The sequence below is a fragment of the Cavia porcellus genome, unplaced genomic scaffold, assembly GCF_034190915.1.
Source record: "Cavia porcellus strain 051 isolate PalLab524CR breed Dunkin Hartley unplaced genomic scaffold, mCavPor4.1 scaffold_14, whole genome shotgun sequence".
Taxonomy (NCBI): Eukaryota; Metazoa; Chordata; class Mammalia; order Rodentia; family Caviidae; genus Cavia; species Cavia porcellus.
Window position 1 is genome coordinate 26315563 of NW_026947497.1, and position 26347 is coordinate 26341909.

The window sequence follows — 26347 nt, forward strand, 5'->3', positions numbered from 1 at the left end:
ACTTTTGAATAGTCATGAGTGTACACCTGGGTGTACTTGTGCTCCTAGGAGTGCAACAGAGTGAGAGACAGTGGAACGAAAGTGAATGTGTGTGGTAGGATAAGTGGTGAGAGGCAGCTCTAGTGGCCAAGTAGTGGACTGTGACAGCTGAGACCCAGAAGTCTATTATCTTGTTATGTTTGATACTATAGTGTATGACGGTATGTTCAACTATTTCAAGGAAAGAGACATTATGGTAGCTACTGTTATATCGGGTTGTCTTGTGATGAAATACTGTGTTGCTTAAATTGTTCTGTTATGATCTGCTTTGTTATGTGATCTTTTATCTTAATCTCTTTAAAATAAAAAAAATTAAAAAGAAAAGAAGTCTATGCATGCCAATGTGGAGGTACCGAAAGCACCTGTGATTCAACGGGATATGTTTGTGTTTCAGTGAATGTCGTGCAAATGACAGAAGACGGTTGGACTGCCTTCACCTACTGCTATTTACTTACTCATTAAAATTTTTTCATTGGTATCTATGTTTTAGGGAGAGCCAGAAAGTGCCCGTGTCTAATCAGTCTTTAGATATAGTTCAAGTGAAAAATAATAAAATTTGCATATATTTTATATACAAATAGCATATTTTATTTATGTTATATATATTCCTTTCACTACAATATATATTCCAAGACAGTACAAGTTTTTAAACATTCCTATTGCTAATAACAAAATTTAGCACACAGCAGATGCCTAATAAATACTTACTCAACAAATGACTTTGGAATAATGAGACTATAGAAGTAGATACAATTATAAAATGCTTTTTAAAGAAAACTATTTCTGCATTGATTATTGAAAGATTACTACCTGCTGTAGAGTCATATAATTGAGTCTTCAAACCATATCTATAGTGTCTAAATTGTGTCTAATGTAAGGCAGGGCTAGAGCATGTAGGTAGAAATGTTTTCTGTTTTCGGTCCACTTAGTGCTGAGAAACAATGTGCCCTATATATTTCATGAAGAAATAACAGTAATAATCATGTTAGCTCTTTTCTTGAGTCAACTTAAATATTTATTTCATACATATAAGAATCTCTGTAATGATACGTCTGGTGGCAGAGTTGAGAAGACTGTGTTTGTTCTTTGTATTCAGCAATGGAGGAACACAACTGATGAGTGCCGACTTAGCTTTGCTAAGCAGACCTCGGATATTCACCTCAGTTGTCCCTTGTCATATGCGGCCACTGGATAACTTACACGTGCCCATCCGAATAGAAATGCACTGAAAGCACAAAGTACACACTGTGTTCTAAACAATTTCTACAAAATTGTAAAATATCTCCATGCTGTAAAAAATATTATGCTATATGTTAAAGTGATATTTTATGTAGATCAGTTTAAATAAGGTATATTGTTAGTATTAATGTCATTAGTTTCTTCCTGTGTTTGACCATTAAAAAATCAAAAATTTTGTGCTGCGTTTTTCTTGTGCTCTGAGCAGTGCTGTTTCAACCATTTACCGAGACACATTCACTGGTCCCTTCTCTGGTCCACAGATGCGAATATATTTCTATCACATGTGCTGACATTGTTGCTCAGTGACTTCCTTCACCCAGTTTGAGTCTCTCTAGCACTTTGGAGTAACAAGCCTGTTGGATGTGTTATTTAATTATTCTTGATAAGCTCTACTTATTCAGGAGTTCACCACTTTTAGATCACAGATCGAAGAAAAAGTTAATTGAATGACTGACTTTATAGTTAAGAATGTGGTTCTTTATTCCTTAAATTACTTATCTTTATTCTGGGAGAGACAGATTGTTTTCCACTATGTTAAACACTAAGCAGTGTACTCACCTCAGAAATGTACTTGCTTGTTTCTTAGGCATTATTTGCAAATGAAAGGTCTATTTCAGAAGGAATCATGTGTGGGTTGGGTATATTAAGATTAATGTAAAAAGATGCCCACTGCCATATGGTTTTCAAAGGCAACAGTAAGTACTGGGGAGAGATACAAAGATAGGACTATTGATGCCATACCATCTATCACTATTTCCAGAACTATTTCCAAAAGAAATACTGCAAATCAATGCAGACAGGGGCAAAGCTTCATCTATGAAGAGCTGAACTGCTCTGCGTCTGATGCTATGTATCCAGGATTCGTTTAAAGGATAATTTCAAGAATTACATGGCTAAAATGGTCATACAAAAGTTCTGTTCAGGAAAAAGGATTTTTATTCACCTAGGTCACCTGTACAGGCAGACTGTGCTAATCCAATCACTTGAATGATGACTGTAGTATTTACATCTTTAAATTTATGTAGTGAAAATTGTTTAATAAGAAAAGTGTATTTGGAGAGGATCACCAGGTTTAATGTGTTCATTTTAGCAAAGTTGAAAACTAAAGAGCTGAAGTTCAGTGTTGCACAATGATTTAATATTGACCTAGCTTAAAATCAGATTTTCTGTTAAAATCAGATTTTCTGGTTTTCAATGTTTGCTTTGTCAATTCTGAAAGCAGAAAAAAAGTTCAAGATGTCTTTGAATGTGTTCACTGCTTCAATAATGGAGCTATGTTAGAAAGATTAATTGCTCGTTCATTTTTGTTTTTCTCATTGAGTATTATTTGAGTATCTACAATTAGAAATATCCCTGAGAATTTTAAAAATTGTGTTTTTCAAGCAGTGACATTTATAAGGATTTATCGTATCTCCTGCATAGTTCATGCCTCTGTTGTAAAAAGTATGGGAATGAAATTGATATCACAGCTATGTGACTGTGTTGGTTTTGTAATGTCTATGATCAAATTACAGAATTCGATTGAGTACTGAATTCTTTATTTCCTTAGCGATATTCTTTTTCTTTTTAACCAATGAAACTTACTTTGTAAGACAAATTGTCTTTATATGGCTTCATGAGTAATTTTTAGTTTTCCTTCAGTACCTGCATGAAGCACAGGATTTTTTTAAGTCATCAATGTGAGTGTAATGACTATTGCTCTCTTTACTTTTTTACTTTTCTGTTTTCAATACGGTGAGCCCTGATGTATTTTAAAGAGTAATGTATTCTCATCAGACCTTTTGATTTGTTTCCAAGATGGCTTCATATTTTTCCCTTCTTGCTGCTGCTCATGAGTGGGCTTGTTGTCATTGTTACTGAACTTAGACTAGGAGAACAGCATGTTTTCTTGAATTAGATCTAATTGTTGCTCGTAGATTACCCAATGTACTGTCTGCTATGTGTAAGATGTTGTGTTGATTTGATGAAGGTAAGAATGTGAATGATACCACCAAGATTTGTGATGGAAATTCCATAAAGTTTGTTTTCCTTGAAGAGGCTAAAACTGATTTTGTTTTTGAATTTGCCTTATTATTTTGGAAGATTTTCAAACAAATCTCTTAGAATTCAAAATATTTTTAGTTTAAAATATCTTATGTTACACATTAATCATTTCTTTATTACATAAACACAACTTCGTTCCACTTTTAAACTTTAAGTTGATAAAAATGCTGATTATATCAATAACTTACAGTAATGTAAACCATTACTGCTAAATGTTTGTCATATACTTTATAAAACTGGCAAAAATGCATGAAAGAGTACAAGGAAATTTAAGCTAACACATTAAAATGTGTGATTTATATTAAGAAGCTACCACAAAGACTGAACATGCTACTTAGGAATTATTGAGTGCTTTCATCCCAGAAGTAATTTACTCTTTCTAAATAAGAGAGGATATTTTAATTTGCAGCCAGGCCTGAACATGTTTTTTTCTTTTATTTACCACCATTCCTTGCAGCTAAAATGTGGAAGATAGGAAGAGTAATTTTTGCAATGTGTTTTCTGAAATGAAGGTTGCATTGAAGCAGCTTAATAACTGTGCTTAATGTAGAGTTTTCCATTTCTATGTTGAATTTTACCTCTATTAAGCAAAACCATAATCTTATACAGTTATTGATAATCAAATATTAAAATAATACTTTTAGTTTTGCTTCCTAAAAATTTTACATGTACATATATGACAATATATATTTTATTAATGTTAGTTTTTAGATGAAATATTTTACAGCATGTCGTGTGTATCAATTAAATTCATAGCTTGCTATATGTCTATACATATAAATGAACTGTGTTGCTAAGAAATTTAAATAGGTATTTCAAGAAATTTTTAAAGAGTAAATAATAGGAAATAGCTAACCATTAAGATTTACATTATCTGTTTATAGACTAAAGTTCAGAAACTTTAATGAAATGCATAGTTTAACCACAGGGGAGTATGTCATAGTTTAGACTTCAATTGTGCAGTTTTTTTGTGGATCCAGAGCATAGCATTTCTCTTCTTCACATGCAGGGGAGAATGAATAGCAGGTATTTCACTGAACGTAGACTAAAAATGTAGAATGTTCAATCCAAACTTGGAAAGATACAAGATCCATACAGCAAAGAAGAGAAATGATTCACATGTCACAGGTAACAGCAGTTTTTGAGAGAAAAAAGAAGGAAACCTAGGTCTCCTTAGAAATAGAATTGACAAAGGCCTACACTCTAAAGTGAAATATAAACAACTGCCTTTTCAAAAAGGATTTTTAATGTCATAAATTTTCTGACACAAAAGGCAGATAAATTATAGATAAATGAAGGTCAAAAAAATTAAGACATGAAGACTTTGCCAAAAAAAAAACCCCAAGAACAAACAAAAAAGACCATTCTTCAGCTGAATGAATTCGTTTCATCATGTCTGTACGAAAGAGAAAAAGCATTTATTTTATGATTCTTCATTCTTGTATATTAAGTTTTATGTGACTGTGTAGAAGTCAAGTGTATAGTAAACTATATATAGTTTTTGTTTCATTAAAAGATATCAATCACTCCCATTATTCCAAAAAATTTTGAATCCAGTACCCCTCTACACATGAGTTGACCCCAAATGACCATAACAATTTTCACTGGATAGACAATGCATCTTAGTTACTGAGAGAATGCTTTAGTGGATTTAACCACTGAATCCCATTTATTTTCTTTTAATCTTTATGGAGCCCATCAAATTAAATAGCTGAAGCCACCCGTTTATTGGATGTCAGTAATCTAATCAAGAAAGGGCAGATGGTCTTTCTGGGACCTGGGGAAGAGCTTCTAGCCATACTTTCAAAACTAATATACAGATTTAACATGACCCCGGTCAAAATGCAGTCACCCATAGAATTCTTCAGAGACCTGGAGAAAATCCTAAAATTCATATGTAACCAAAAAACTCTCAGAATAGCAGAAGAAAACAGGAATAACAAGAGCAAAGCAGAAGCCATCAAAAGCTTGAACTTCAAGTTGTACTACAAAGCTATAGTGATAAAAACAGTATGGTATTGGAAAAAAATCCCTCAATCAAAACACACATGTGGATCAATTGAACAGAATAGAGGTTGTAGAAATAACTGTAGGCATATACAGATACCTGATCTTTGACAAAGCAATAAAAAATTTAATACCAGAAGAAAGATAGCCTCTTTACCAAATGGTGCTGGGAAAACTAGCTATTTACATGAAGACTGCATGTAGACCAGTGTTTCTCACCATGTACTAAGTTAATTAGGATCAAAGATGTAAATGGTAACAGAGAAACACTTAATCCACTGAAGGATAAATTAGGTAAGACTATTAAAGACATAGACACAGGCAAGGATTTTTTGAACAGAACCCCAATTGCACAAGAAATAACACCAAAAATCCACAACTGGGATATTAGGTGAATAACTTCTCCACAGTAATGGAAACAACCAACAGAGTGAAATGATAGCCTTCATAATGGGAAAATTTTTTTCCTGGTATTCCTCAAACAGAAGACTAATATCTAGAATATACTGCATCTAGAACTCAAAAAATGTACTCCCTTAAAATAAAAAAAAAAAAAAACAATAAAAATGGGAAACTTAAATGAAGAGAGACTTCATAGAAGAAATGCAAATGTCCAAAAATACTTGAAGATATGCTCAACATGGTCATTAGAAAAATGCAAATTAATACACCACTAGGATTCCAATCTTACTCCAGAAATACTGGCTGCCATGAAGAAATCAAACAGTAACAAATGCTGGAGAGTTTGCCAGAGAAAAGGAACCCTTCTCCATTGTAACTGAGATTGTAAACTAGTACCAACACTATGGAAATCAATATGGAGGGTTATTAAAAAACTAAAACTACAAATTCTTTTTGACCCAGTGAGTCCCTTTCTGGGTATCTTCCTAAAGGAGTTATCAATATTATATTGCAGTTATGCATGCACAAACATAAAGAAAATGTGGTAGCTGTACAAGATGGAGTACTACAGGAGTCTATAAAGAAAGACAAACCTGAGCCATTTGTAGGAAAATTGGTGAACCTTCAGACCATAATATTAAATAAGTAAGACACACAGTTTAAATAGTGTATAATTTCTCTTATATGATAAAACAAAGTTATAAATAAAGAGAAAAATAAAACATAGCTAATAAGAAATAGGGAGCTAGATCTTCCCGAGTAGAGAGGGGATGAAGATGAAGAGGAAAATGGGATGAAAAGTAATTAAAATGTGTTATATGTGTGTACCAGCTCCCACAAGGAATGATACTGGTACATATACATATACCAGTAAGAAAGAAAAAGGAAAAGAGGTCAGCAAATTGGACCAAGCTGTCCTTGAGCAGCTGTCATTGAAGTCATGTGACCAGCCAGGATTTTCATCATAATTTTCCAGAAGATAATAAGTCAAGATAGGAAACAATCTCTCCTACTTCTCCAGGGGACTCAAGCATTCTTGATTTTTCCAAGGTAGGTCTGCTGAGTTTCTCACCCATTCCCTGCTTATGGAGGGAAGCATCACGGCCAGCCAGTTCTTCTATTTTTCCTTATATGAGACACTTAATATGTCCTTTTGGTTTTTTTTTTTTTTTTTTTTTTTTGTGTGTGTGTGTTTTCTTTCCTCCTTTTAACTTCTAACAGAATTTTAAACAGGACACCTTTAGCTTTTACTATACCCAAGAGAAAAAAAAAATTGAATGTCTTTCTAGACCGTTCAGCTAATATGAATCAGGCCAAAATAAAAAAAAAAAAAAAAGAATTTGCCAAATGTTTGACCAACATTTAATTCATCTTCTTACAAGATATTTCAGGTACAACACATGTAGTCAAAAGATACAAGAGGTATATACTGAAAATACACACTTTTTTTTCTTATTTCCATAACCTACTTTTTATCTATCCTTTACAAAGGAAACTTCTAGACTTACAAGACACTGGTATTAGCTTCATATATAATTTTCTAGAAATCTATCTATCTATCTATCTATCTATCTTCATCATCATCATCATCATCATCATCATCATCATCATCATCTAGCTAGATAACATCAATGACTTAGTCCATCTATCATCTATCTCTGTCATCCATCCACTTGCATATCTGTAGTAGCAATCCCTGCATGCTGGCTCTCACTTGTTTTGTTTAACTTAGGAAATTGTTCCTTATCCGTTTCTAAAACATCTTTCTTTTAATGGACATATGCCTTTGCTAGTATAGATAAGGTTTTAAAATTACTTACCCAATTTCATGTCAAAGCTCACTTACGTTGTTGCATTATTTACATTACACTTAGCGTGACACGAAATATTTTTGTAAGACATCTCTCTCTCTCTTTTTTTTTTTTTTTTGGTCTTTTTCCTTTTTATCGGTACTGGGGATCGAACTCATGACCGCCTGCTTGCAAGGTAGGCACTCATGCCGCTGAGCTAAATCCCCAGCCCCTGTAAGCTATCTTGTAGCTTTTGTACTTCAAATTATAAAGTAGGAAGTAAATATATTTACCCTATCCTCTGCTTCTTTTTCTTTTTTTTCCATGTGGTTTTTGTTATTCATGACATTTCCTACAGGATTTATAGTACCTGCATTCTGCTCTGTTACAATAATCCACACTTCTTTCCTACTTTTGCATTCACATTTAAATGCTCACCAGAAATCCTTTGTCAGGACTCCTCCACTGATTCCTTACTTGACTAAAGTAGCTCCTCTTACAGTTTCTTTCTTTAAGGTAGAATGAAACATTGTATATTTAGTGTTTTTTTTTTTTAATGGAAAAGGTAAAACAACATTTCATAACAAAATAATAGGAGAGTGACAATAGTGAAGGCATTACGTTTCTGTTTCCCTTGTATTCGAACAGCAGTGGGAGCACTAAGAGTGGAAATTAAATTCTTGGATCTCACTCTGTCAATCTCTTTCCAGATTTCACTAATCCCTGGAGCTTTAGGACCGGGTGTTGTGATGAAGACAGAAGTCTGATAGCAGTTTTAATTTTCAGTTTAAGTCATTTGATCTTTTATGCTGGATGCCTCTAAAGATCTTTCATTATCTTTGCTATCCAACAAGTTTTTTGTGTCTTTATATTATTTTTATCATTTGTCAATTTGCCCTAGGAAAGGCAGGGTATATTCATTCTTTAAACCAATAAATTTGTCTTTTCTTGCAGGCAAATTTCTGAATTTTATTCTTGTACACAGTGTGGTTAAACAATTTGGTGAATATTTAAATTAAAAAATTATAATGATGAAAAGCACACTGCTATTAGTCCTCCTCAAAATAATCCCCTTAGTTTTGAACACACGTATCTCATCATTGTTCTGTCTTTCTGAAGCACTTTTGGAATTACCTTGTAGTTGTGCTGTCATGGCTGCCTCAGGGTCCTGAATTAATTCAAAATGTTTGCTTTCCATGGTTTGCGGAAGAGTCAGGAGTCACACAGTTCTGATCTGACTCATTGTTTTATTTGACAGGAATTGACGTAAATGTTTGATCAAGTGGTGATCATAAAGTATCGTAATGTTTAGGTTAAAAATTATTTTGGTGGACTCCTTTCCATGAATTCCCCTCAATGCACTTCCCTTCCCTTTAAACACAGTTTATCTCACTGCTCATACAAGGTGTCTTTGCTGCAAGAATGTTTTTATAAAATTTGAACATTCATCCCTTCATCATAATTTTTGATCATTCCTTGTATATTTGCTTCCTTTATTACTTAAGAGTTTTTGAACATTGATACAAATGTTGTCTATCTTTTTCCTTTTTATCTGCATTTTTAATTATGTTTTTATTTCTTTATTTATCCCTATCTTTCTTGTCTTCAACTATGTCCACAGCTACACAGAATTCTTTATGTTGCTGCTTTGGCCTTCATTGCTGTGATAAATTTACTTTTTTCTAAGTAATGCAAGTTTATAGATTTTTAAAAATCTAGTTGCCTTGTTTATACTCAATAATAATATTTGTGAACCACTTGCTTATATGCCTGATATTTTTCTATCTATGTGTTGGTAATTGAGTCATGAAAACATAGACAAGTTCTTTTTCTGGTAAAGTCTATATTATAGTTTTTGCATTTCTGTTATTACCTTACTTTAGTGACCCAATTGCATTATCAAATTTCTTCAAAATTCTTCCAATATTTATCAGAATACAAATATTTCTTTCATTCTCATGAAGAAATGAGAATTTCTTTTATCTAAATAAAGAGAATAATGATGAAATATTATTGTTTTGAAAACAATTTTTCTGCTTTCCTTTTAAACATTTTGGTGGTGCAGTCTTATGCAAATATCTGTTATAAGTCTTTTTATGCTCATCTTGGAAAGCAGTCATTTCTCAACAATTACTTACATGTCTTGCAGGATGTATAGACCAATGTCTGGTACTGGGTCAGCAAATTTTAACTTGTGGTTCTAATATAACCATGGCCTCTTTTTTTTGGTGCAAACTGGATTTCACATTTCAAAATGCAAAAGAAGGAAGACGAGGAGGACAACAGTAAAGAGGAGAAGAAAATGATCATGATGAAAATTGGTACAGAGACTCTATGTGGCCTAAAATGTTCTCTATCCAGATCTTTACAGGAAAAAAATGCCAATGTTGTTCAAGCTAACAGCAATTTCTTTGAAATGAAATACTGTGCTTATGAATTTGTTAGCCTTTATTTAAGATGGGAGAACCTAGGTGGCAGGCTAAAAAACCTCTCATCAGTCATTCTCCTTATTTTTCTCAGAAAAATCTGCTTACTTCAAGTACAGGTTTGCAGGGGCTGGAATTAGGTGGGGAGGGAGAAGGGGACCCTTATCATTTAGTTCTCTGTGCCCTGTGTTCAGAGACAATACCAAACTAGGTCAAGAAAATACATGGCTACCAGCACATGTAACATTTCTGCAAATATAGCATTACTGATTTTGTTTACAAGTTTGTCACTTTCTTTGGAGAAAGTGCTCTGATGTCTTCCTTGGAGACCTGGAGGTGTGCATATGATCGTGTTTGTTCTTTCCCATTACACTTTTTAAAAATATTGCTACTACATTTTAAAGATTTTATTCAGGAAAAAAGATTTTATTCAGATACCATGATTTGACTTACAGATGTCATTTTGTTCCTTTGAAGGTAGACATTGAATTTTTATTTCTTGTTCTCTTTCTTAGATTTGTATGATTGCTCAAAAGAGGAGAGAAAAATGCACACATCTGTCTTACACTTCAAAACAATTTTTTTTATAAATAAGATTATGTCTGTCTTGGAATATGTTGTCAGGAAACTTCAGATATAAACATAATAAGTAAAATGGTAAAGATGGTAGGAATGCAATTTTTCATTACTGTGAATAAACAATAAATTTTTTTCAGATGGCTTTATGAATATCTAGCAATCACACAGAACTATTGTGATTGTACACCATGGAAAATCCATCAGGGCCTTGTGTGGTTGACTAATTAAACGGCATATCATGATTTAAGCAACCATAAAGATAATTTATGAAATATTCAAAGGGCTTGAATATTCTAATGATTAGGAATAAAGAGACTTATTCCGCAGATTAACCTACTCTGCATAAGGTATGATGCTGGGCGAGTTTATTCTTGTTCTTAGCATTAAGTGGATCATTTACATTCTACCTGAACAAAGGCAAAAAGAAATGGCCTCAACTAGAGATATAACCAGCATAAAATGTAAGAACCCCCCCAAAAAAAATCCATATAGAAGCACTGGGTTTTTCAAGTAATGAGGATCATGGGAATAAATAAGATAGTGAAACTATCACAACTCATGGCTGTTAACTTCCCTTCTAAGGAATTGGCATATAGAAAGAAAATTAAGAGAGCTTGAGGAGTTCATTTGAAAGTGTAAATGAAAAAGAGAATGAGATTAAGTTTATCCTGGAAGTTTGTTTTAGTTGTTCTTCACACATATTAACCTACACAGTGAAGTTAAAATCTTTTAAATTTCAGATTGTGGATCTTATTTGAAATCATCTGGGCTTAGTTTAATTTTCAACATTTTGCAGTTGCGATGTGTTTCCAATATAATTAAAAAGTAAGTTGAGTTCTCTCTCCCCCTCTCATTTTCACTGAGGACACGAATTCTTAAAAAAATTTGCATAGTAACATTTACTTTCTTTTCTGCTCCATGAAGGAATATAATTAAAAAGGTGAAAGGCACTGAGCTTATGGTTCATAATGCACTAATTCATAATAGTGTATTAGCATTCTGATTAAAGGAAAATGTCTAATGAAACCGGAGAAAGATTTCATTCTCACCCTTTCTCATTATATGTATGGCGAGTTCTGAGATTCAGGCAACGTTGCCACAAAAAGGCTATCATAGCTGAATGCTGCTTAGGAAGCTATTCAACGGGAGTTTTTAAACAGCTGTTCCCCAGCTTCATTAAGACTCATTATGAGTTGTCATGTAATGGAGAACTTATATTTTTTGATGATCTCTGCATACCAGTAAAGATAAAAGTATGTCTTAAGGCAGAACTAAAAAGAACAGAAGTTGGTACATATTAAAAATAGATTACTAAACTGCCCTAGTTAGCTGGCACAGACCTTAAAAGCTCAGTACAATCATTCAGATTTAAAGGGAAAGATAAAAAGTGACTAAACTCACTGAGCTTTTAATACATCAACGGTTATATTTTAGGAAAAAAACTCCATTCTTTTACATGAAAGGTACCTGGGGGCCCCAGAGATTGATCTGCTCCTCTTAGGATGGGAATTCACAAAGCTGGCCTGGCCGTGGCCGAGAGGCGCATCCTGACGGCTTTTCTAATTGTTCCTTGCCTTCAAGTGCAGAGAGAGTTACATCCTCCCTCCATGCATCCCACCCCGGACACCTTTCCCAAACCACACAAAGACCAAGGCTATCTCAGCTCTTGGTCAAAGCTTCAGGGTCACTGACACTGCTAGTTCTGTATCTACAGGGATCTCCAGAATTAATACTCACACAGAAGGGACTTGAGTGAGATGTTAGGAGATTTGGCTTTAAATTTCAGAGCTTCTTTTTATGGAGCAAGCACTATTTTTCTTTTTTAAATTTTAATGTTTTATTTTACTTTGTTAGGTCTAGCAAAGAATTTTAAGGGATACTTTCACACTTTATGAAGGGTAAGAAAACACCAAACATTCAAGTAAATGATCATTGTTGATCTTAATTTGAATTATAAATGGATGGAAATGAACAGTGGTGTCAGTAGGACTCCAAGTGACTGCCATCAGTCTTCCATGATCTCTAGCTCCCCATAACCAACTGCACAGCCATCAAGAGATACCTCACGACCACCCTTGCATCCAGACCTCCATGTCTCTGCATCCCCCTACTGCTCTCATCTTCACAGCCAGTCACACTCATGTAGAAATCTGTGTTCCTTGTTTTTAAATTGGGATCAACCAAGTAAATGCTTTTCTTCCAGCCTCACTGTTTGCTTCTGTAAAGAGGAGACAGAGTGTAGCAGGCACATCATGCATTTTCAGGAGCAACAGGAGAGCAGCTTGCTTGTGAAGTTGAGAGTTCTGGAGAAAACAGGCCTTTGTGACAGAGTCTCAGATGTGAAATTGAGAAAGGAGGAGGTTTGGGGAGCTAAACTAATTCCATGTAGCCACACAAGCAGCAGAGTTCTAAGGGAGAGGTACATCACACAATTTGCAGTACAGAGCAAGGAGAAAAAGCTGTGCATGTACAGAAAAGCAGGGAAAATGCAATATTTCTTTCCCTCAAGATGAAATGGAGAGAATTGGCTTTAAAAAGGCAGTGGTTTTTCTAGGAAATGAGCACAGCAAATAAAACAACAGTGGGCTGGAAGAAAGTAATATTTTGATCTTGTATTAGAGTTTCTCAGAATACAGTAATACAATCCATAGGATCTACCACTACAGATCTAGACACAGATATAAACATCTCCGAAAGGCATTTATTATGAAATATTGGTTCACATGATTATGTGAACTTTTCCAATTCAAGACCTAAGAAAACCGTGATGTAGTTGTAACCCAACCCAAAGACTCAAATATTAGAGAAACTAGTGGTATAAGTCCCAACTTGAGTCTGAAGGTTTGAGAAGCATGCGAGCTGGTGCTGATGTGTGAGGACAGAAGTTGAATGTCAAAGTTCAAGAGGAGTAAATGAATTCATTCTTCTTCTGCCTGCTTTATTTGGGCCCTCAGTGGGTTGGTACAATGACCAGCCACATAGGAAGCGAAGTGTTCTTTCCTCTGCATGCCAATTCAAATGATAGTGTCTTTAAGCTACATCCTCATACACACACCAAGTAATAATATATTACCAGTGATCTGGAAATCCCTTAGCTCAATCACCTTAATACATAAAATTAGCATCAGGCTCTGTTTTCCAAATATGGTCAGGAAGCAATGTTTTAATTCCAAAAACTTTTATTTCAAGGTTATTTAGTTTTTTCTGTCAATCAGTAATGGCTGTAATTTGGGTAGAGTGGTGTGCACCTGTAACCCCAATCCTTGCGAAGCTGGAGCAAGAGGATTGCGTGAATTTGAAGGCAGCTGAGGCTACATCGTGAGTTCAAGATCAGATTAAATTATAAAACAAAAAACAAATTGTAAAGATTATTTAATATAGTTATATGCATGGTTATTAAAGCACCATGATGTTATGAGTAGTAGTTGTCAATAGTTTGGAATCACAAAGAGAATTAAGTAGCATTCATTGCTTATTTGACATACTGAGGAGTTATTTAGACAGAGTATGAGCTTGCTATTCTAATTGCCTTCCAGATTTCTCAGAGACTGATTAAAGTGGCAAGTGCCAATATTTAGGATGACCTACCTAATGCCCTATAGCAAATCCAAAGTTCTCTTTAACAACAGACTTTTTTGGTCTATGTTCTCATTACCAAAGCACTTGGGATAGTATCTGGGATCTGCAGTTTCAAAAGATGCTTTCATATCTGTTATTTCACAAGCCTGTGAGCAAGACAGATCCAGAATTTCAATCCCCATTTTATAGATGGTGATATAGGTCAAAGAGGTTACATGAATTGGGCAGGCTAGTGAGCTAATTAGTGGCTGACCTGGGACTTCAACACAGGTGTTCTGAAATCTAATCTGGAGAACTTATATTTTCCATGAGAACATACTGCCACACACCCAATTATAGAAAAAGGGAGTCCCAGGAAAGAGTTGAATTGCTTTGGTTAATCTTTTCTAGGATTCCTGGGAAGATTTTTGAGGCCAAGACTGGGTTGCTGATGATTAATTTTTGCCAATGAAATGGTTATATTTCCAATTTCTATAGCCTTTTATTTTTTGAAGTTATGTTTTTAAAATTGTTTCTGCTTTAAATAAATTGTCTATTAAGCAGTGATTTTAATAATAATATGAAGTCTATGAGTAGCTCAATATATGAAAAGATTACAGACAATTTAACTTGGCTGTGTGGACTCTAGTTCTGACTTGTAATGCATAGTATTGCCTTAGTTTTGTGCTGAATTTCTCCATGTTTCTAAGGATTTAACAAAGTGCATGGCTATCTGAACAATCCATCCTCCCCATGAAAGATGGCAAGCATGCTGTGATGACAATACCATGCAGGATCCTCTCTATTGCCCCATGAAGCTGCTAAAATAAGAGTAGAATATAAGAGGGAAAGCTTTGCTAAGGTAAAATGAGACTAAGATTTTAAGAGGTTATGATCTTTCATACGTATTTTTGCAAGCATCATTCCTAAAGATCATCTTGCAAGATTTTTGCTGCTTTAAGTAACTGGCAGTTGAAATACTTTGCTTTTTAAAATTCTCCACATGATAAATGCTTTTTAAAATTTTCTGTGTAATACAAACTTCTGTTTCAATAATCCTTGAGGTCAGAAGGAGAACGGACTCAGATATATCTCATTTAAGCAGACAGGTACAGCCATGCCTTGGAATAGGTTTCGTTTTCTCTTTGTGTTACTTGACTCCATATCAAAGGTTCAATTTGTTCTCTGTATTTTATCTTCAATTTAGTGTATTCTGAACATTTTATACATATGTTAATTATACATTAATTTTAAATGCAGATGTCACAGATTATGCCTACAACCTCATAATTTAATGTGAATGAATAGAATCTAAAACCAGTAAGCTAGACCAGTCTTTGACAAGAAATTCAGTAGAACATTAACCTTGTGTATGAGGAGGGTGGACAGGAAAATAGGTATTTGGGAAATGATGTATACTTTCCTTTGGAATTCATACTAGGATTTTAAGGAGCCTGGTAATTCTTAGATCATTTTGTTTAAAGTTATTTAACCCATTATTTTTCAAATTCAATGCATTCAGTTGCAACTATTGCATGGAGTTTCCAAGTAGGACAAGAATTCTAAGTTTGAGAAATATTACAAAAAAAATATAAAAGTTTCTTCTGTAATGGACCTTACATTCCAGTGGAAGACACAGATAATAAATAGTAAGTCAGATGGTCCAAAGTGCTGTAGAGCTAAATAAAGGAGGTGAAGAATTGAACAGTAGAATATTTAGTCACATATTCTGCTTAGTATATAACTACAAAGGTCTTGTGAAGCGAGAGTTCTACTAAAAACATTGCATGCCACTGATTTAGACCTTCAGTTAAAAGCTTCGGAGAGCTTGCATTCAATAACTCAACTTTATTCTTTATATCTTTGTATCTTCTTCTTTACAGAAGATGATTCACTTTAAAAATACTGCCATTTAATAGTACCTGTCTGAATTTTCCTAACAATACCTGTGGTATGTGATCTAGTGATTATATTGAACTTTGCAATTTTAAAACTAGCTTTGTCCTTTGAGAGAATCAAGTAGCTAACCAAAATTCAAAATCATTACCACTAGATGTCGGTGTTATCATTGGGTAATATGGATCATCTTAAATCTCTTTAGTAGTGTGGTTTGACCTAGATAATTTATAGTGCAATTGTATATTAAAAATATCTTCCCAATCCATTAAACTTAGCTATGTAACTTTTATAAGCAGCTCCTACATGATAAAGACAAATTTAAATATAGTTCATAGCAAAATTTAAAGAAATATAAGAATGTAGGCTTATTATCTATTGTATATTGATATAGAGTTATTTGAATATATTCTCTATGATATTTCTGCAATGTTTGTTAATATATTCCAGAAACTTCTGTTGAGCAACTATTTTGTCTTACCTACTGTCTGGGCACAGGGTGGGTAAAATAAGTTCATTTCCTCAAGACTGGTTTAAGTAATAATACAATATGATAAGGGCAATATTGTTAGAGACACATGACAAACATAACACAGAGAGAGGGGTTGAAGGTGAAAGAGAAAAATAAGCATCTGTGCGAGCAGTTTAGAGGCAAAAGGACTACACCACAGGGTCGAGCCTGGGCATTTAGGAGGTCAGGGGTAAAGAAGGCAAAGGAGTTGACAAATTATCAACTCACAGAGAAGTTAGAAGGCATCAGTCAGGAAGTCTCTAATTTACCATAAATCTGTAAAACTGTAAAACTATTGAGCATTCACTTATTTTTCCTTCTCTTTTTGCAGTCCCATGAGTTTTTCTTTTCCCCTGCCAGTCTAACGTGGTATCTGTCCTGTGCTCCCATGCCCCTTGTCCTGTGAGGGGCCTGTGGGGTGGAAAATTCATTGAAAGCTTACAAACTCACTATTTCTCTCTTTCTCAGGATTTCTTTGAACAAAATTTACATATGTTTTATTATGTCCAATCAAAGAATTTCCCAATCCAATCTACCAACCAATGAGCTTCCATAATCCTCACAGAAGAATTCCAGTTGCCACTTTCAAGGTTTTGAGGACCCTTCTCAGCCCATCACTCCTCAATTGGCAGCCATTGGCCACAGTCCATACCAGATTCTCCAGTCAATGTTACCAACGATCTTCTTGTCCTGAAATTGAAGACTCTATTACCCTCTGTTCTGTTTGATGTTTTCATATAATCTACCACGTCAGCCATTTCCTACTACTTTAAATGCTGCTATTCTATACCAGAATTATTTGTAATTATTATTTTTGTAATTATTACAACTGTAGGTCATCTTTAGAAGTTAATCTTTTCTTTTGCAAAAGATAAAGTGACCAGGAACTTAAGGAGTGGGGAGGAAGAAGGTAAAGTAATGAAAAAACAATTCAGATGTGTACCACCTCTCCACAATGCATGTAATCATCATATGCTGTGGACACACACTAAGAAAAATAAAAGTTAGAAAAAATACAAAAACAACTTGTTTGCCTTTCAGCCCCACTCTCACTTCTGCTGCTGCTCTTGGCAGAAGTCTCCTTGCAATAACTTTCTCCACTTTAGCTTATCCTATAAACTCACTCGCCTCTCAAAAGAAACTATTCTTATCAACCTCTTTAGTAGTCTGTCAGTTGCAAACTCAGTAGTTCATACATCTTACTCATGAGCATTAACATTGCTCATTATTTCTTCTTTCTGGAAACACTTTCTTTGATGCCTTTCTTGCCTGTCCTCACAACATGTTGCTTTTATTGGATTGACACCAACTTTCCAGCATCTAATACTAGGAAGACCCAGGACTCACTCTCTTCAACTCTTTATCTTTTTGTTCTTATCCAGTTCTAGGTCTGTACAAAGCCTCTATTTCACAAGGTGCCCCAATTTTTTATATCTGTCTTTGATCGCATTCCTGAACCCCAATCTTTCCTATTCAGTTTTCAATGTGACATCTGAACCTAGATGCTTATAAGACATCGCAAACCTAACAGGTCAAAAACAACTTTTGAATTTCCTTACAAAATCTGCTACTCTAGAAACATTTCTTGTCTTAGTAAATGCAATTAATTCTGCCAGTTGCTAAATCCAACATCCCAATTCCATTCTCTACCCCTTTATTGCTCTCACATCCTATCTCCCATTTATTCAAATCCTAAGGGCTCTGATTTTGAAATACATCTAGTACTCAGTATCATCCCATCAAAGTGATCTCAGCCTTTTTTCGATTCCATCTTTGTCCTGTAAAACACAGCAACCAAGGTAATCTTATAAAAGTTTCAGTTTGTGTTATTCCAGTTTTTAAAATGTTTATTGGCTTTGCAGCTCTCCATGCTTAGCTTGGCCTTTAGGTTCCTACATGACCCTTCTCGAGCCTTCTTTTCTGACTATCCCATTCTACCTTTTCTTTTGGCAAATTGCATGCCCTGAACTTTTTGCTGTTCATCAATACTTGAAGATGGCTCTCACTTAAAATCTTTTACATTGCTTTTTACCTGGGATGCTCTTTCTCCAGCTGTTAAGATGGCTTAAAAGTCTAGGTTGGAATATTACTTTACGTGATTATGTTACTTTATGGTTCCATTCACACTTCTTCAAAAATAGAGTCTTCTATCGCGTCTGCTCACCCCCTTCAACCTCCTAACACTTTGCACCACTTGGCATAATATGTATTTCTTTAATTTTAATTTATGAATGGATTCAGTCACAATTTGAAGTAGAATTAGATTTAAAATAATATGGCCCAAATTTGGAAGATATATTCTGTTTTCTACTGCTTAATCCAAGGCAAAAACTGGAGGATTTTTCCTAATATGTTTATTATTCTTCAGTTGGCATGTTGACTCCTAAGAAACTCATTGTGTAATAGAATTATATAGTTCCTATTGTTGCTGAAAGTTTATAATCTTTCCTCATGTATTCTATGCTTTTTCCTAGGTTAGCATAATTATTCACACTTATTTAACCTGATAGGCTCATTCCTCTCACTGAATTCCTTAAAAGTTTACTTTGCATAAAGACAGAGCATGAGTGCTCTCAATAACTTAGTTTTGTCATTCAGGATGATTCTTATAGAAATCATCCCAAAAGAATTTACCTTGCTCACTTAACATCATAACATTTTCAAAACAACATAACACAGCAACAATAATATGTAAAGAGTTGCACAGTAATTTCCCAACAGCCCTCAGAATGAGGCACCAGCTGCTGCTCTTGGGGTGAATGGCTGGGTAATGGTGCAGCTCCCAGGGAGAGGGAAAGGAACAGCTAAGCACATTTTTGTTTTCTTTTGTTTTGGTGTTGGTGTTTTGTTTTGTTTTTCAGTGCAACTAAATTCCCTTTAGGCAGACACCTTGTTTTGTTCAAGATTGTTTCCCCTGGGCCTAAGATGGTGTCTCCCATTTTGTGGATAGGGTTAAAATAAGTATGTGTGGAATTAAATGAGTGAATTAGTGAATAATCCCAACATTCTTTCTTGGAGGAGCCTTCAGTGTGGTGAGAAGAGACCTGTGTTTTAAATCTTTGGTGGGAAAAGTATGTCACAGCCTTCATCGTCGAAGTGGAGGTAATGATACTTCATAGGATGGCTGTGAGGAGTCAGTAAAATACTATGATTCTGTGGTATATAACAGACACTAAACAGAACTTTGGGTTATTACCAATTTTTACTCTTTCTTCTTCTTATGGTTGTTGCATTTATTTTACTCTTTCTGGATAAGGAATCTTGAGCAAAATGTATCACTTTGTCACTAAGTTTCTTCTTTTATTTTAGAGCTTGTAATAATCAAATGTTTCTTTGAGGATCAAATATGAACGTGAATTCCAAAACAAATTTTTGTTTAAAAGACCTTCTGAAGCTGAAACAGGATTATCATTTGATAAACTTGCTAAATTTCCATCTATAGATGATAGGACGGCATAGAATGTGGTGATCACACTGTGAGTTAAATATGCTTCAGATTTTCAAGAAAATTGACTTTATTTGGCATATTCCTCTCTCTGAAAGTCACTCCTTTGTGCTCTCTTTTGGATGACTTCTTTTTTGCTTACTGCATAGTTTCTTTTCCTCAGCACCACTGATGTTTTAGTTGGATGATTCTTCCTTTGGGAGATGGGTGTCATCTTTTGCATTGCAGGTTGTTTAGCAGCATCTCTGATCTCCACCTGGTAGGTCACATAGTAGCCTTCCAGAAATATTTTCAGACATTGTCAATTATCCTCTAGAGAGGATTAATAGGGTAGTGCAATCAAATACAGAACATTGAATTACTAGTGTTTCTCAATTAAAAAATTGTATCCATTCTTTGGTCTCCACAGACAGGGTGCTGTGGCATGAGCCAGATTCCTGGGTGACCTAAATGACGGAGCTGCTCTGATATTATATTATCTTCTCTTGCTTTCTCTTGTAGTGTGACATTAGTTTTGTTTTACTAAACTGTGATAATTTTCAGCTGATAGTCTTGTAAAGTTATAGATAATGCTTCTTTTTATTGTCAAAAGTGTTCAAGTTTGGACAGTAAGTTACATGTGATGCGATTGCCTTTGGTAACGTGGTGATCACTATTCTTGATGGTGGAATTTAATTGTTAAAAATAACACAAAGTCTACCCCTTTCCCTTTGTAGCAACCTTACTCTGGGGAGAAAGAAAATAAAGAAATGTACCATAGAATACTAGTTACACATGCCTTTAAAAAGTGCAACATGGAGCATAGGTTAGTTGTGAAGATCTCTGCTAATAGCACCCTGTCTTTGGAGACCAAAAAATGGTAGATTATGGATCATACTTTTGACTCTTGTCTTGATTTAAAGAAAAGGTCTTCAGTTTTGTCTGTTCTGTATATTATACACATGAATGTCCTAGGAAAACTTTTGTGTAGCTTTGTATACGAGGAGGGCGCACTATGAAAATAATATAAAATTGTAAACAAAAGTTGTGTACAGGTCTGTTCCAGTGAAAGGCCCCAAAGTTTAAGTTTCATAAGCTTCATAATAAATTGAGCTTTGGAGTTGTAAGTCATCAAGGCATTAAGGGCAGAAATACTGATGGGAAACAAAGACTGAGAATTTTCTCGAAGACTTGGCATCTCCCAAAGCAGCCAGGGAGTGCAGTGGGGCTACAGGGATATCCTGAGTTGGGTATCCCAAGACATCACTAATAACTAAAGGAATTAATATTCGCATAAAAGCATGTTTGAAGTTTTTACAGGTTAGTTCTATTTCTGCCACTTAGTCATTGCTGCAGCACGTCATTGTGGATGAGCAATTGGATGTCATTTGCCAGAGAATTCACAAAAGAAACTTTAAAGAATAGGTGGTTTTAAAAGTGCCATTAATATTTCTAATGATAGCTGACAGGCAATTAGCCTGAAAAATATTCTAGCCAAGTGGCTTGAGCAATTAAGACTGTCCTGTAAAAGTAAAGGATGCCTCATTTGATAAGAAAAGTGTAGGTACCATGGCGTTATTTCCATTAAACTAGCTGCTCCATTCTAAGCAGATTCAGAAGGTCTTTGTTCTTTCTCTTAAACCCCATAGCTTCAAACCATGGTCCTATTTGAAATCTGTCAGCTGAGGTTTTACCCATAACACCAGTCTTATCTTTTCAAAAGGATTGGATCAAAGTAGCTTAGTTTTCATCTGAGTTTAACAGGGAAAATGGCCTGTGGCTGTCATTCTGTAATGAGAACTTTCCCAAGTGCCCTGCACTAAAGAAATGCAGTGATGTTTTGACTTTGTGTTCGTTATCATCAGACTTTTCGGTCTCTAAAGATACATAAAATCACAAACCTTTAGAGAAGTGATGGAAGAGTTAGGAATATAATTCTTGATTTCATTTATGAATATATTAAATGGGAACTAAATAATTCTTCAAACTAGCTCAACATAAAGGTAGATACTCATGTTATACATCTTTAAATATCAAACCCTGCTCCAAAGAAGTGACCCATCATGCAAACGGATCACCTCTGTTCATGGCAAAACTAGATATTAAACTGCCAAAGACAGATCACATTTAGGCATTTGTACAAAGTTTGATTTGTACTGTCAATTAAATTTCAGGTACTAAATAAAAAATGAGTCTTTTTTCTCAAATATAACAGTATTAGTAATCAGTATGAAAATATTGTTACTTTAAAATTTTTAAACTAATGAATGTGTGCTCTTGAATTTGCAAGAGATGTGAGGGTGATTGTGCTTACTTTTCTTTTCAAAATCTTGGAAAAGTCAGGTTTTTATTTTTGCAGAGTAGGTTGTCTGACATCTCAGTTTGAAATAGTTTTTTCTATCATAAGTAGGGGCTGGGGATTTAGCTCAGCGGCATAAGTGCCTGACTTGCAAGCAGGCAGTTGTGAGTTCAATCCCTGGTACCGATAAAAAGGAAAAAGACAAAAAAAAAAAAAAAAAAAAAAAAAAAAAAAAAAAAAAAAAGTATATTAGCATGTAGACTTTGGAAAGTATCACCTACTGGTGTGAAGACTGGTTTCATCACTACGCTCTGCATACTTATCTGAGTGGGAAATGGATCTGACGGCAGAATGCAATTATAATACTTAGCTAAAAATAGGTGGCATTTCCCAAAGCCCCTTCCTTAAATCTGGGCATGATGAAATTCTATACAATGAGATGCAAACAAACTCAAGCTTGTCCTAATGCTTCTGGAGAGTTTTCTGAAAAACAAGAAGTCATTCCTAGCTCTGCCCTTTGACCAACTCATTTTCTGACTGGAGCTCTCAGAGCTAACCTGGCTGGTGGGTAGAAAGCCACATCATGCATTAAATAACATTTTATGGGAGGGAAAATTCAAGTGATGTGTTAATTTAAACAAGTTCCTAATAAATGCAAAGTTAAACTGCTGACAGTTTGTGCCATTCTTATTGTCTTCTTTATATTTAAAAAGTTCTAAAATAAGTAACACTGTGAAGAACATCTTTATACATAAAATTCACGTATTTTAAATTTTTTTTAATTTAGTAAATTTGGAAGTATGAAACATTACTTTGAAAGATTTCTTTCATATATTGCCATTTAATGTCTATAGTGATTGTTCTAATCTATTTTCCTCTAAAGCTAGGAATTTAAAAAGAAATTTTCTATATTTCATATTCACAATTCACAGTATGTATTATTCTTAAATGTTAAAAAAAGTGACTATATGTAAAGCACAGTGTACCAAACTTTTGTTTTACTTGAAAATTTGTTTTTGTCTAGTAAAAATTATTGGTGAACAGTTAATAATCTGAACTAGATTACAAGAATCTGGGTGATTATAAAGTTTTTGTTTGGAGTAACTGGAAGCATAGAATATGCTCTGGATGGGAAGACTAAGGGTAGAGAGGATTTTGGAAAATTTTGAAAAATATAAAAAATTAGTCTTAGTTATATTAAGTGTGGAATAGCCTTTAGAAACCTAAATTGAGGCATTGCATAAGAAATTAAGTTTATCCCCGGAACTTAGGTGAGGCTTGAGTTGAAGAAACAAATCTGAGAGTCATTTGCTTCTAGATAATATTTAAACTCATGCACTGAATGAGGTCATCATCTCAAAAAAGAGAAGAAAAAATAGTGAGGTGAGAGGAAAGTCGAGGGGTTCTGCTGTTCTGTAGGTCATGGGAAAATTTTGTATTAAGAAAAAAATCCTAAGAAGTCTGTGAAATGTCAATGAAAGAACACTTTAACGAGTGTGGTTTGGTAAGGGGTGGGTGATGTATCCTAGTAGAGATGAGATGAAAACAGCTAGAAGAAAGAAAATTCTGGAGGGATGAACACAGATTACTTTTTCTTGGAGTTTTTCTGTAAAGGAAAAGATGTAATTGGAGTGACAGTTCTGTTCTCATATGGGAAATATAACAACAGATTTTGTGTTGGTAACAATGACTCACGAACTACAGGGACATGAATGATGCACAAGGTAGAGAGAAGAACAGTTAGGAATAAGCTTTTGGAAGGGAGAGGTCCACACCGACGTGGAGAAATTGGCTGTGGAATGTATAGTTCACTGAGAGTGAGAGGCAGGAAGACAGTTAGATGCATACAGATGCTGAAAAGAAGCTTTTTTCTGACTGTACATGGTTTCAGATTGATTCATTCAGTGTCTTGGGAAACCAGATTATTAGCTAAGAATGAGGGTGGACAGGGAGGGGTTTGCGATTTGAGAAAACAAGATCAGTGTGAAATATTAGCCTTTGATCGTGGAGAGTGAATAGACCTTGAAAACATGGCAGGAATGACAAGAAGGATTAAGAGGCCACCTGAGATTTGACATCATGAATTTAGAGTGGAGACAGTCAGTATAGCTATGTGTTTCATTTCTGCCCATTTCAGCTGCCTGGATGTAGGCATGAAGTAGGATGAAAATCAGACTTATCCTGGATTATAGGTTAGCTGAAGGAGTATTAGCAAGAAATGACCAAGAAAACTTTTTGAGAATGCAAGAAAATGATAAAAGTAGAGTGAATTTCTGTGGGATTTAAACAGAGTAAGGATAAAAAGGCAGAGTCAGTGGCTGAGAGGAAAAGAATCAATGGATTGGAAGTCCCAGTTGGGTAGAAAGATTATAGGACATCGAAGGGTAAAGACAGGTCCTTTGCAGAAGTTTAAGGAGCTGAGAAAAATGAACCTTGAAACTTAAATTTTAATAAACTGTTCATTTTGAAAAAATCAGTAACCTCCTTAATATCATGACATATGAACTACAGAAGTAAAGCTTCAAAATTCTGGTAGCATCTGTTTAGCAAAAGAAATTGATTACCTGGATTTTTTTCTTCCTAGAAATAAAGAGTAGGAAAGTGATGCTACTATAATTAATTCTGATATTAAAGTGATGTTTTATAGATTTGAAACATGAATCTTTCAACTTTCAACTATCTTTAGCCCACAGAAATGGCTTTCATATTATTGAATCTGACAGTACGTACCCTTGTGCCCACTGTATGCATATGCACCAACACAGAAACATTACTCATACCAAAATACAATAAAGAGGCCTGGGATTATGTTTGCAGAAATAAGCTGCCTGAAAAAGTCACTTTATGAGTTTGTCTTTTGAGAAGCAAAATTAAGGCAGAGCAGGCAGGCAAGCAATGGCTTATAGTTTATAGCTTTATGGCATTCCTCTATGAGCTCGTTCTCAGTAGACTCATTATCAGACGCTAGATGCCACTGGTATTTTTAATATTTTGGTTATAAATATAATACACAAGCACATTTATTTTCAAAAGATGCAGACAATATAAAAATGTGCTCACCAGCGTATCAAAGTTACCTTTGCCTCTTTTCTAAACTACTGCTTTTCTCAGAGATAACCTGCATGAAATGTTTTCGGGCTGTTTCTGTACATTGATTGGATCCACCAAATACATCTAAATATGTATTCTGTACATCTAAATATATATTTTGTTTTTCTTTTCTTTTCAAATAAATGAGAAAATAATAATAATGTGAATATTCAGGTAGTGATCAATGTTACAGTTCCTTCCATGCCAACAACTATAGATAGACTTCATTTTAAGTGGCTGCACTATATTCGATAGTATTAATAGACCATGATTTACACAATCACCTCTCTAGTTTTGAGTTTTAGAGTACTAAAAAATGATGACAAAATGATCCTACTTTTGTATGACAATAAGACAGTTGAAATTATTTTTGTGTAAAATGAGTATGAGAGTTCTGACACATACTCTCAAACTAACATTGGACAGTGCTAATGTCCTCCCTCTAAAACTGTTGGAAATGATAAAAAATTACTCCTTCATTTACTTTCTATGATTTATAATGACTTTGAATGTCTATCTGTGCATGCATTTCATTTTTCATTTGATTTTTATTTTCTTTACAATTAATCATTATTGGTTTAAAAGCTCATATTTGGATACAATTCTTTCAGTGTGACATACACTGAAATATTTTAGCCCAATCTGTCTTTCAGTTCTGTTATTTTTAATCATATCGCTCTCAAACCCTTTGGTTTCCCCCATTACATTGCTTTGGTCCAATTCTGATTTGAGCGATGGCTGTGATGGACAATGTCCCACCTCAGGCTCTTGCCACATATCTCTTGGGACCTTGTCCAAAAACATGGAATTTCTTCAACCAGTAAGTAATACCAGCCCAGAAACTAAAAGAGGGGTGATGGTTTGAAGGACCACTATTGGCTACTGAATGGCAGGAGTGAAATGACAAATATCCCTCACCCCCTTTCAGGAGACAGTCTTAAAAGCATTTTGCATATTTCTCAAAGATTTCTGAGTAATGGAGACTGCACTGCTTATAAGTTATACCACTTCATATGTTAAATTTTTCTTCATTTCTTATCTTAC